Consider the following 12,950-nt stretch of genomic DNA (forward strand, 5'->3'; position numbering starts at 1 on the left):
ACAGTAAGCTGATAGCATATGATAATCTAGACTTTGCAGGCGCAGGTTTCGGATTAGTTTATTTTGATTATAAATGACTTGCTATTTCCTGCTTTGTTGTATATGGTATGATAAAGAGAGGTTACAGTGCATACTAGCAATTGTATTTATTTTTCAGAACTAAACTATTTTATCACTAAAAGACTGTAAATGCACACTATCTTCAGATATGGAGCATTCTAGAAATCCTGACTTCTAATCATCATTTGCCTTGATTAGTATTCTCCTAACCTGTGGGAACAGGGGAGCTCTGTATACTGACTTTCATTTATACTGAACTCTATATACAGTTACCCAGCACATTGCACATTGTTCAACCAATGGGTTTAATTTGAAAGCCAGTGAAACAGAGAATATATCCTAATACTATCTCACATATTCTGGCTCTAGTGGAGTCTCCCAGCAAATGTCACCTCGTACAGAAAAGCTGACAAGAATGTGGTATGTACATATTAAAAACTTGCAACAAAGATAAAAAGTCCCCATCAATTATTCAGAAAGGTGAGGTTTTTTTAGGCGGACGTAAAAGATTGCATTCTTTCAACTGTCAGTGTGATATGGATTGAAGTTCCAATAATAGGGAGCTGTATAAACTATTGTAATTTATACTGTTTTTAATCCTTAAAAAATAACTGTCAGTAAGCATAAAATTTAATTACAGCAACTTGATGAAAAAAGGAGGAAAACCGATAATTTACTGGGGAAATACAGGTCTAGGTTTAATTGTTTTTTTGCTTTCAGTTTTGGCTTTGGGTTTATCTTGGATCTGGGCTTGGGTTTTGGCTTGTCTGCCTTGTTTTCCAGAGGTCAAGGTTTGCTTGTAGAGGAAGGTTTCTAGACTTCTCAGCCAGCTTGGGTCTTGGGCTTTTGTGATAGGGAAACTACAGCCTACTGGGAAAGAAGCCACAGTGGAAGAGAAGTCAAAATTTGGAGAAATAAGGAAATAAAAACAGTAAAAATTAATTTAGAAAAGTCTCTATCTCACCCTTTACCCATGTTTCAAAGACTCTTTGAAGTGGGTGGGTAGCAGTGAGGATTTCCAGCCTCGCCATGGGACAAAGTTTCTAGTCCAATAGCCTGGAAGGGGCTCTGGAGAAATTGCGTGGGTAATGGTGTCACACGATAAAGCACAGAACAACATTAGGTCTTTTAGAATTTACGAGTGAATCGGTTAAGGCTGCTGCTGCTATGTGGTTTTGGATGAACTCCATGAGAGGAAACATAATATTAGAGCTACAAAATACATGCTTGAATAATAATGTTTCTAAGATATGAGCATCAACAGAATTTTATATGTGCTTTTATTTAATCTTAAAATTAAAGAGAAAAAGAATACTGCTTATTTTTATTAAATTCAAAGTAACAGTTTATGCTATATTTTTCTTAAAAAAGAATTCCTGAAAATTGGAGGTGCTGGATGCAATGGGTGGGGTCTAAGGTTATGAAGTTTAGTTGCGGTTGGGAAGATGATGTATGGGAGGAAAACTGAAATCTTAAAGACCAGAGTGTGCTGGGAGGCACAAACTGATAAAGGGAGGTGTCCTGGTTGGTTTTTGCAAACATCTTTACATGTATATTACTATCTATATACGGTTCACTATTTTGGGAAATGTTTACTGAATTTCTTCTGCATGCCAGATTATTTCAGCACTCTAGATACTTCTAATAACGTAAAACTCCACAGAACTTATACTTGAAAACCTTGGAAGATCTTTTGTTCTCTTTTCTACTCTTTTGTTGTTAATTTGGGAGACAGACAATTTATTCGTCAGAATGGTCAGAGGGGAAAACACTAGAGATTATTTCTTTGTTTGTTTGAAGAACTCACTCTTGTATGAATAATCTCCTATCTTCCCTTCCCTTTTAATACTGTTGACTTTTCCTAAGTGAAAAGATACTTTCCAAACAGTACCTCTGTTGCCCTCATTATTTGTTTGGCAGAAGTCTCCGTTAAAAGGCTTTGTAAAAACCTCACAGGAACTCTGAATTTGGTAACAGTGTGAGGGCTAGAGTTACCACTACTTGGAAATCTTCTGAAAAGGCAGTAAAGAAAAAAACCACTTCTTATTACATTCTCTATCCTAATTGTGCTAATAAACCTGAATGTGTGAGCCAAGAGTTGAAATTGCTTGTCATTTCCCGAGACTAATCCAGAAAGAAATACAGTTGTTTCTACTCAAGAATTTAGGCTGAATTGCTTCACCTTTTAATGGGTTCAAGTTACAGCTTCTTTTACTAGGGGGATTTGATTTATAGCCATTATCAAATACACATGGCATCTTTAAATGTTCTGACCCTATTAATAAGAGGGATGGAGTGCCAGGCGGGAGAAGATTCCGACATGAAATGGAGATTTCATTGATGTTTAAACTATATCTATGGAATAGTTAACTCCTAGAGAGATGAGCTGCCCTAATGGACTCCTAGTGGTGATCAATTAATCTATAAGTAGCATGAGAACGGCGGCTGGCACCCCTGGCTGCACGGTCCAATCACCCGGGGAGTGTTTTAAACTCCTGACATTGAACTCCACCACAGACCATTTAAGTCAGGATGTTTATCAGTGGACTCAACACATCAGTGCATCTCCAGGGGTTGTAACATGCCATCCACTTTTGAGAACCACTGGTATTGAACAGCGTTTCCAAATGCCTGTGCCACATGCTTCCTGCATGGGGATTATCTGGGGTGCTGGCGCCAGCCCAATATAATGAACCGAAACCTGGTGATCAGGAGTGACATCACTAATAATGACAGGGTAGGGAGCCCCAGGCCCTCTTTCCCCCACAGAGGCACCTATTTAAAAAATGGACCAAATTACCTTTCTGAGAACTCCAGAAACAAGTTAAGAAGTTGCAACACCCAAGGCACAAATAAATGAAAAGCTGCCCCATACTTGTGAGTTGGAAGACATGATATTATTAAAATGTCCACAGTGCCCCCAAATGATCTAAAGATTCAATGCAAACACTGTCAGAATTCCAATGGCGGAGTGACAGAAGTATTTTTAAAATCCTACAATTCGTATGGAATCTCAAGGAACCCTGAAGAGCCAAAAGAATCTTGCAAAAGAAGAACAAAGCTGAAAACCGTACGTTGCCTAATTTCAAAAGTCTTTACAAAACAACATTAATGAAGACGGTGTCACATTGTCACAAAAGCAGATATATATGCCAAAGGAACAGAACGGCGAGACAGAAATAAACACTTACATGTATGGCCAAATGCAGAGTGAGAAACAAACGTTCTTTTCCATAAACAGAGCAGGGAAAACCAAATATCCACATGGAAATGAATAAAACTGGACCCCAACCACATACCAAAAATACAAATCAACTCAAAATGCATTAAAGACCTAAAGGGAAGACCTCAAGCTTTAAAACTTCTAGACGAAAATATAGAGGAAAAGCTTTGCGACACTGGATTTGGCAATGGTTTCTTGGATTTGACACCAAAATCACAGACAACAAAAGCAAAAACAGTCAAATGAAATGATATCAAACTTTAAAACTTCTGCCCATCAAAGTAAATAATCAACAGAATAAAAAGGCAATCTACAGCATAGAACATTTGTGAAAGTCCAATGTCACTGAAGAGGGTCAACAAATGACTTTTGCAACTCAACAAAAAGTGTAACCCAATTTAAAAATGGGCATAGGGTTTGAATATACAATTCCCTGAAGAAGATAAATAAATTATCATCAGGTACATAAAAAGATGCTCCACATAACTAATCATAACAGGAAGGCAAATCAAAACTACAACAAGATATCATCACCTTACCCTCAGTAGAATGTCCAATATAAAATGAACAGAAAATAACAAGTCTTGGCAAGGCTGCTGAAAATTAAGAAGCTTTGTGTATTGTTGATGGGAATGTAGAATAGTGAAGCCGTTAGGGAAAACAGTATAGAGTTCCTCAAAAAAATAGAATATGGAATTACCGTATTATCCAGTAACCTCACTTCTGGATATATACTAAGTATGTATTTGCTTCTCTGGAGTACCCAGATGAAAACATAAAGGATTCTAAGGTTGACATGGACCTAGATCAAATATAATAGCCAGTATTTATCTGATTCAAGCATAGGGGAGGGGGAATAACTGCCTCACTTAAGCAAAAGTGGTAATTTGCCAGTTCTTGAAACTGGGGTGTCCAAAGGCAGGTCTGCTTTCAGATACATAGCTGAGGCCAGTCATTCAGATAAACTTCCTGGGTGTTTCTCCCTCCCTCTTCCTCTCCTTCTTCCTCTCTCTCTCTTTGCCCCCCTCATACTGATCAATAACTATCATGTGTCTCTCTGTCTGTTTGTCTATGTATGTATGTATCTATTTATCTAATCTAACAAAGAACAATGGCGAGAACACTGTCTCCAGTGGAGCCAATCCAGATAAAAGCAAGAGTAGCCCCTGAAAACCCAAAGGCTACATTTTATTTTGTAACGCAAAAAGAGAGAGAGAGAAAGAGGGAAAGAGGGAGAGAGGGAGAGACATCACTGATTTCTCCAAGTTTCCAGGTATCCGATATCAAAAGCAGGGAAAGGTATCTGTTCTGTTTGGGATTCCTATACCACTGATCACTGTACACAGTGAGATCGATGACCCTGATTAGCTAATGGAGCGTGATAGGTTGAACTCTGCTGTTGAAAGGGGACCATATTAACATCACCCTTTTTAATGGGGAAGGATGCTTCTTCCAAAGCAAGTTTGCTAGAGAACAAACACAACACACCATGCCTGGTGTGTCTGCCTTTGGTGCTGGAACCCAGTCAGTTTCCCCTCATTACAGAGATCTGTTTTCATACTAGGGTTATAAACTAAAATGTGTGTTTGCTCTGAAGTGGTAAATAAGCCAAAAAAATCTGTCCATCACAGAGGAGATGCAGTGGAAGATGATTTGAAAAATGAAACTGCGGATAATGCATCAACCTTGTGATTTGTCAAGATTTGCCAAAATGATTCACGCCACTACCCACTTGGCATTGGTGAAAACGGTGCTGGCTGTGATTACTCAAACATTCCTCTTCCTTCCCCTTGCCTCCCTGACACAGCCTGAAAGATCTCCTTTTTACCTTCTGCCTGATCATCCGCACTCTATTTTCTGAAGACCCCCATGTCAACATATAGGCCAGTGAAAAGCCAGTGCCATTGTAAATGGGGAAATCAGTGCGTGACTTGGACACTTTTTATAATAATCACATCAAACAAAAACCGCATTCCGGGGAGATTTTAATGGGTCTCACAGAGTCCCAGGGACTCGGAGGAGCAGAAGGCTAGAGGCCAAAGAATTCCAACCACCCGCGAAGAAAACTAATGGCCCATTAAAGCACACCCTGGAGTGCTTTGTCGTTGTCATTAGAATTATAATATATATCTTTGTTTTAAAATAGAATTCTGCTTTGATGACATTTTAACATGTTGCTTGCCTTTTCTGCATTGACTACCAGTACCTTAAAAAGTCAAGCATAAATTAGGATAAAACAGAAGCAAATTAAACCTTTGATTTCACACAGAGACTAGAGGCATTATTTCACAATTAAATTATTTTACACGGCTATGAAATTACTCTCTAATGTAGTTATTCTACAAAGGGATTTGGATTGTGAATGAAAATATAAGGTTAAGATAATCCTAAGCAAATGATGCCTAGAATAACTTTCTATTGATTGACTTCAGATTTTTAAATATACGTGCAAGTATCTCTGAATTCTTTTTCATTAAAAAGGTTTTAGCATTTAAAGTGGTTTATAACATCTGTAGGGTGGCATGTGAAACATACATGTGAAAATGACAAAACTGGTAACATTTAAAAATCTTGAAACCCACTGTTTCAGTTGCCTTCGACGTGTGATCTTTATAAAACAATGGTCTGTCCCTCTGCATTTGGTAAACTAGAGGATCCTGCTAAATCAAGTGACTTTAGCAACTGCCCTGCATATTAATATAGACAAATCTTTCACATAAGCCTGGTGACAGGGCGTCTTCATCAATTCACACTTACTTGATGCTGATAGGAGGCCCAGAGAGCTCAGAGGACTATAACCACGACGCCTGAAAAAAGATTCTTCAAAAACTGAGGTAGGCATAATATTGAAACCTGGTAATCTTGGTTGGTGAGTTTATGTGTCTTGACACCATTTTATATTTAACTGTATGAAGAGAACACTATATAATGCGAAACCAATTAGATAAATACACTATCTAGGAGAAAGGCCTCAAAATGCAGCGGTAAACGAGCTATGTCACTAAAAATTGAATGCTTCATATGTGGCTATCAATTTGCCAATCTTAACAGAAAGAAGAGTCAGGTGAGGGGTAAATGGAAGACTTTGTATAGGACATGAAATAGTTTTCACATTTAATATCAGTGTGTTAACTTTCACTGCCTCCACTGGCTCTTATTGAGCAAGACTAATGTGTGTGTGGGGGTGGGTGGGTGGGTGGGTAAAGCATTAAAGTATAAGGTCAAGTCTCTGAGTAATGGGAGGCCAATCTCACACACGTGTGCAAAGACCCAAATCTGAATAACAGCCAGGATCTGCTGGCTGTAGTTCACACGTATAAACTCCTAAGAAAAGTGTCCCTATGAACTGTGTGTACTGACCAGCTATATCATCCAGGTGGCTACTTATGTATAAAACATGGACTTGATCAAGTGCATATTATCTTCAGTACAATATTCAACAAATAGAACTTGCCCAGACATCAATATATACTCAGAAAAGGGATAAAAGAAGGAAAGACCTCCCCGGCTGCTTAGTGGAAGCAATTGGACATCCTTCCATGTTCTTTTCAAAGCAACATGCCCTAAGTCAGGCTGTGCTCCCATGTTATATATTTCCTAGATTATTTTGTTGAATTCTTAATTTATTCACATATGGTCCTCTGGATGAAAAAAGAAGTTCAGCATGTGCTATAAATCCCAGATATGGTTGGGGTGGCTTAGAAGAATATGAAAAGATGAAATTGATAGAACAAGAAATAAAAGAGAAAGTCCTGTAACTATAGTTAATATAAAAACATGAGTGATTGACAGCTGCAAGCAACCTTCCCTGATCTTTGAATAGCACCAAGTACTGCTATTTTCCTCAGGCAAAAGTTGATCCTCTCAGAACAATGGAACTTTCTCATTTACATAAAACACATACAATGGGTGACCCCACAAAGACAGAATTATCTTCTGTAGGGCAGGCCCCTTGTAGTAAAGGATTTCTATGCTAGGTGAGTGTTCTAGGAACCCATCTGTATCAGTGCACCAGCTGGCATTGTTGTGAGAGGCTGCATTTGGCTTCAGTGAGTTATGAATGTCCATGAGTTCTTTTTCCTTTTTTTAAGTCCCCAACCCCCTAGCCTCCCCCACCTTAGCTGTCATCCTGCTCTCTATGAGTCTGTCTCTGTTTTCCTTGGCAGTTCAATTTGTCCATTAGATTCCACATATGAGTGAAAGCATATGGTATTTATCTTTCTCTGACTGTCTTATTTCACTTAGCATAATGTTCTCCAGGTCCATCTATGCTGTCACGAAGGGTAAAATTTCTTCACCACATTTGTCCATTTCATGAGAGTGATTTACAAGTGCACCTGCCCACACCGTGCTGAGTGTTCAGCAGTGTTTGACCAAAAATGGCATGACCCCTGTGCCCCACCCTCCCTATTCACCAGATCTTGCCCCCAAGTGGCTTTTATTTTTTTTTTGCTTTCCCAAAAGAAAAAAGTCCTCAAAGGGAAATGTTTCACCAACATGGAAGAGGTGGCAGAAAAAATGGCAGAAGCACTAAAAGGCACCAGAATCAATTAGTTCTAAAACTGTTTTGAGCTGTGGAAAAAAGTCTTGATAGGTGTATTATATCAAATGGAGAGCACTTTGAAGCTGACTAAAGTTTAAACATATAAAAATAAATATACATTTTTTATAAATAAATTCCAGGTTTTTGGGGGTCCCCCCTTGTATATTTAAATTACAAATATATCATGGTCCAATAGTCAAATAAAGATGAATGGCTATTGAAAAAGAGAATTTTGGAGAAGTAGTGCATAATAACACTTTCAATCTATGAATTAATTACATTCAGATTTCTAATTAGACATTGCTAACTGTGTTGGGAGCTAATTTTGCTCAATAAATTGGAATTTTATTTCACCTCAACTCAGGAGAAGAAAGCAAGAAAAAGAAACTTTTTATTCATACCTATTTTTATATGCTTCTAAGTCTAAATATTTTTTCTTTGACAATAATCTGGAGTTTATGTACATAAATTAGTGACCAAAGAAGAATTTGATAAGCTTGTAATACAGATATATTACTGGAATAAATACAGTTATGTAACTCTCAGGTGATAATTAATCTTTTAGGAAGTTAAGTAATGAAATTTGTTTGGTGTAAAAATGGTGACTAAACCCATTTGTTATTTCTATTTATTTCAAGTGACAAGAATGCAATTACATGTGGGCTTTCAAACACGTCTCCTTGTAATTGGTGATTTGACATTATTACCTGTCATTAGAAGCATAAGGAGGCATTGATCGTTCTTTAATATTAATTTACTAAATATTTAGAATATGAAGAATAGCATAATAAAGTATTTTTTGTTAATGAATTTTGATAAAGCCCTGCTACTGTTCGTGGTAGTGCTTGTGCAGAAAACCGGCAACGATAAGATGGTACACGGACAGGAAAAACCTATGTACGTCTAAACTGGCAGTATCCCAGCGTCCGATTCCATGGGCGCTGATGCAAGAGGTGAGATGAAAACGAGGCCTGAGGTCAGCGGCCCTGAGATACGGGTGCCTGGAGGAGGCGTGTGAAACCCTATAAAGACTTACTCAGGATGGGTGAAGTGGGAAAAAGGTTGGAGTGGAATCTTGTTTTTGGATCTACCATCCATATGACACATTATCTAAACCATTCCATGTGACATGGAAAGTTTGGTTCTCTCTTGAAGTGTTCCACATACAACAAGTTGCCCTCATGTATGTGGGTTTGTGTATCTCCAAGAAGTTGCTTACAAAAACGCCAAGTCTACTGCTCTAGAAAGACCATAAACGCCGCAACTTCTTAAAAGTACAGCCCCCCACAATTAATCATGTGTGGTTCCATAAATCTTCCAAACACATTTATTTTATTTGCTTATCATATTTTAGTGTGATTGGTTATGTGTTTGCCTTACCTCGTTTGTAGAGTGGAAAGGGTAAGATCACAGGACAGAGCCTGAGTCCCGAACCTCCTTCTGCTCAGGGTGGTGACTGTCAACTCCATCGGGCTGGTATAAAAAATCGGTGAGTTACACATCTTGCTTAATACTTGTGACTGATAAGGTGCTCAGTAACTTTAACTATGATTTCATTAACCGATTATTTGATGGAGGAACCGGAGATCCTTGAAGAAATGATTAGCTCTAGGACGGGAGCAGAAGACGTAAGGACGTGCTCACACAGGACACAACGCACACAAACAAAACCCAATGCCCAAGGTGTGTCGAAGCCACAAAAGTCAGCTGCAGGAACTCCCAATGGCCAAAGCTAGAACAATCTTAACAAGATAAAATAGTGCATCATGACCTCAAGGTATAAAATAAATATACATGAGCCTACACTGATATGAACAAATGATTGAATAAATAAATGGGGGAGGAGAGACAAATCTGCCAATCAGAAAAAAAATCACAGATACTGTATATAATTACTCTGTTCTTAAGGAGGCGGAGCCTACCTCCTCACTCCTTAGGTGTGAGCTGTAGGTGGTAACCTTCATCCACAGTGTACAGTATGGCATGGGGCGGGAGAGAGTGAGTTTTCAGGGCAGAAAGCCAACAAATGCTATTTTACCTAGGCGACGATGCTCAACATCAGCAGTAACAAGTCACATTGATAGTGTATACCCTAACGATGTGATGAAAATAGTAATTGGTCTCTGTGGTCTTCTTTCTCCCCCACAAAAAACCTATGACCCAGCTTTAGTTAGGAAGAAAAATAAGACCAATTCCAATAGAATATGGTATCCTTGGTGGGATCCCAAGACAGAAAAGAGTATTATGTAAAAACAAAGGAAATTTTAAAAGTATGGACTTTGGTTAATACTAATATATCAATGCTGATTGATTAGTTATAACAAATATAAAACATTAATATAAAATGTTAATAACAGGGAAAATTGAGTGGGGGGGGTCTGTGAGAACTCTTTACACTATCTTTGCAATTTTTCTATAAATACAAACATTAAATTTTATCTTGAAAAGTCCAGCACCCAATACTTCCTAATGCAATCACTGTAGCTCTATCCCTGGCGTCCATGAAAGAATATCTGACCAAACCAGTCTGGGCCAGATGCAGTCTAGTCTCAGCCAAGGTCACAGGTTTGTGTCTATGTAAGTATGTGAGTCATACAGGCATCTGAATCTTGGCATTGCAGGGCCTGAGGCTTATGCTCTTTGAGGATCTGCTTTACAAAGAAGGACACTAATTCTACACAATTTTGACTATGAATATTATATGTACACAAATTAGGGTCCATTCTAGTGTCTTAAGAAGGCCGTTGCAAGTGAGAGGTCCTGACACTTCAGCTTCATTAGCATCATCATTCCACGTCTTCGAGTAAGCCTGACCTAACAGGGATCGGTACAAAGTCTTGAGTGAAAAGAATGTTATTATCAGAGAAAATATTTAGTGCCTTTCCTTTTTGTTGGTATCTCTTCACACAGACACACAGAGTCACATATATCTAATTTTTTCATTACAAGTTGGAGCTGGGTGATGGAGTGTTCAGGTCCTGATATTTAGCGAATATTTACTACCTTACCGAATGAGAATTTCCCCTTGTATCTGTGGGACTATGGAATTCAGAGCACAGTAGACAGGTTGGCTTTGGATAAAACTTTTAGTAGAGATCTTCTGTTCAAAGAAAGAGAAAGGGAGGCATAAGTGCACGTACAGATGAAGGTATTCTTGTTGCTTATGAGATGCCAAGAGAAGAAAATTGCTGCTTGTTTCTATTTCTCCATAGATTGTGATTTAAGTTATTGGCCGAGAGTGAGCATGAGAAGACTGGTATAGGACCTTTGAGGAGAGATAAGGAGGTGTGAAGTAATTGTGGAGGGTGAAAGATTAAACAAAGGAATAGATCATTGGATAGGTCAACGATGTTGTATTCATTTGGTATTTGTGATCACAAATTTAATGTGATGTTATTTAACACAGTTTTGTGCTTTTCTGCAGCAAAGCTCACCTGCTTAGTGTAGTCATGAAGCCTATGCTATGTGGGAATGTTTATCAGATAAGAGACATTGAAATTAAGAACATTGTAACAATAGCCAGAGGGGAGTGGGGAGGGGATAGTGGGGAAAGGGGTCTATAGGACCTACTACAAAGGACACATGGACAAAATCAAGGGGGAGGGTGGAGGTGGGGGAGGGAGGTGGGACTGGCTAGGGTGGGGTGGAGGGATGGAGAGAAAATGCAGACGATTGTAACTGAATAAAAATAAATAAATAAATTTAAAAGAAATTGAAAAAAAAAAAAAGAATGGCAGAGGGAGACAGGGCAAAAGGATTGTGAATCTTTGTGAAGGTGTGAATGTAACAACAGATCTCATTGAGCGAACTACTAGCAATTCTTCCACACCATTCTTTCTGGACCTGGTAGCTTTAAAGCCGCTGTTTCTTCTCCTGGCAATAATTGTTTATTTGGAAAAGTCATGATTGAAGGCTCAGGTTCAATGTTATGATGTCTTTGCTTCCTTTTCTATACTCCCAAGGAGGCCTGTGTTTCTCTCTAAAAATAATCATAAGAAGAAGAAGAACAACAACAACAACAATAATTCATTGTAATTATCATATATATTATAGTTCTTATAATTAATTCATATTATTTCCAATTATGTTATAATTAAAATGCAATATTTATTGCCATTCATTATATGCATGCCACCTTTGTATATTTATTTTTAATGTATTTACACCCATCTTCATCAGAATGTAAACTCTTTGCACCAGTACTTCGTCTTGCTCACCAAGATAGTTCTTGCCTCATAGAGTAACAGTAATCTCTCAAATTTTTCCAATGAACTAACTTAAGAGTGTGTGAATGAGTGTCTAGAGGGTATGGATTTCTATTTTACCATTTGTGAATTCCTGAGGTTTGGCACAGCAACTTATTTTAGAGACTCATAATAAAAGAAAAGGATTTTCTGAAATTTTCAGTACGTGGAAAGTTTTTGATATGGAAGCTGTATATCAGTTTACTCAGTGAGCCTTTCCCATGTGTATCTAGAGTGAATTTCTTTGACAGTAATCCATTCCATGTGAGCATATAGGTTTGACTCTCTTCATGCAGGAGGCTCTTGTAGCTGTTGAAAGAGCAGTATGGAATTCTTAATAATTGTCCCTACTTTCAAGTACCATGCATCGGGATGTTTATGAGTTGAATATGAACATCCACATATCAATTATAGCCTGTCTCTTTAGAAAGGCTTATTCCTGGTTTGCTGAAAACCCCTAGTGAGGACAAGAACATTTCCTTGATTTTGATGGTAGAAGTACTGGAGCGTGGCCTTTTTCAGTTGAACAGAAGTACAATCCAAACCTCAGTTGTCACCTTAGTCGTTATCTCAAGCAGGTAGGCATGCCTTAAAGGCTCTTCTCAGAATAAGGATGTATGAATGGCAAATACTGCAGAGAGACTAGTAATATTTTCAAACGAAACCTCTTTATTGAATGACCAACTTTTATCATCTCTGGCAAGGCTGCATCCATAAAAGATACTTCTGTCTGATATAAAATTTTCCATCATTTTTTTTTTCTTGAGAGATGGGGGTGATAGAGGATTGTATCTCACTAAAAATAACTTGCAGAGGGAATGACTTTCACATTCCCTACAATTGATCTCGTGGATAATTGTCTTAATTACGCCAGAAAGTA

The sequence above is a fragment of the Desmodus rotundus genome, chromosome 12 (genome assembly GCF_022682495.2).
Source record: "Desmodus rotundus isolate HL8 chromosome 12, HLdesRot8A.1, whole genome shotgun sequence".
NCBI classification, from domain to species: domain Eukaryota; kingdom Metazoa; phylum Chordata; class Mammalia; order Chiroptera; family Phyllostomidae; genus Desmodus; species Desmodus rotundus.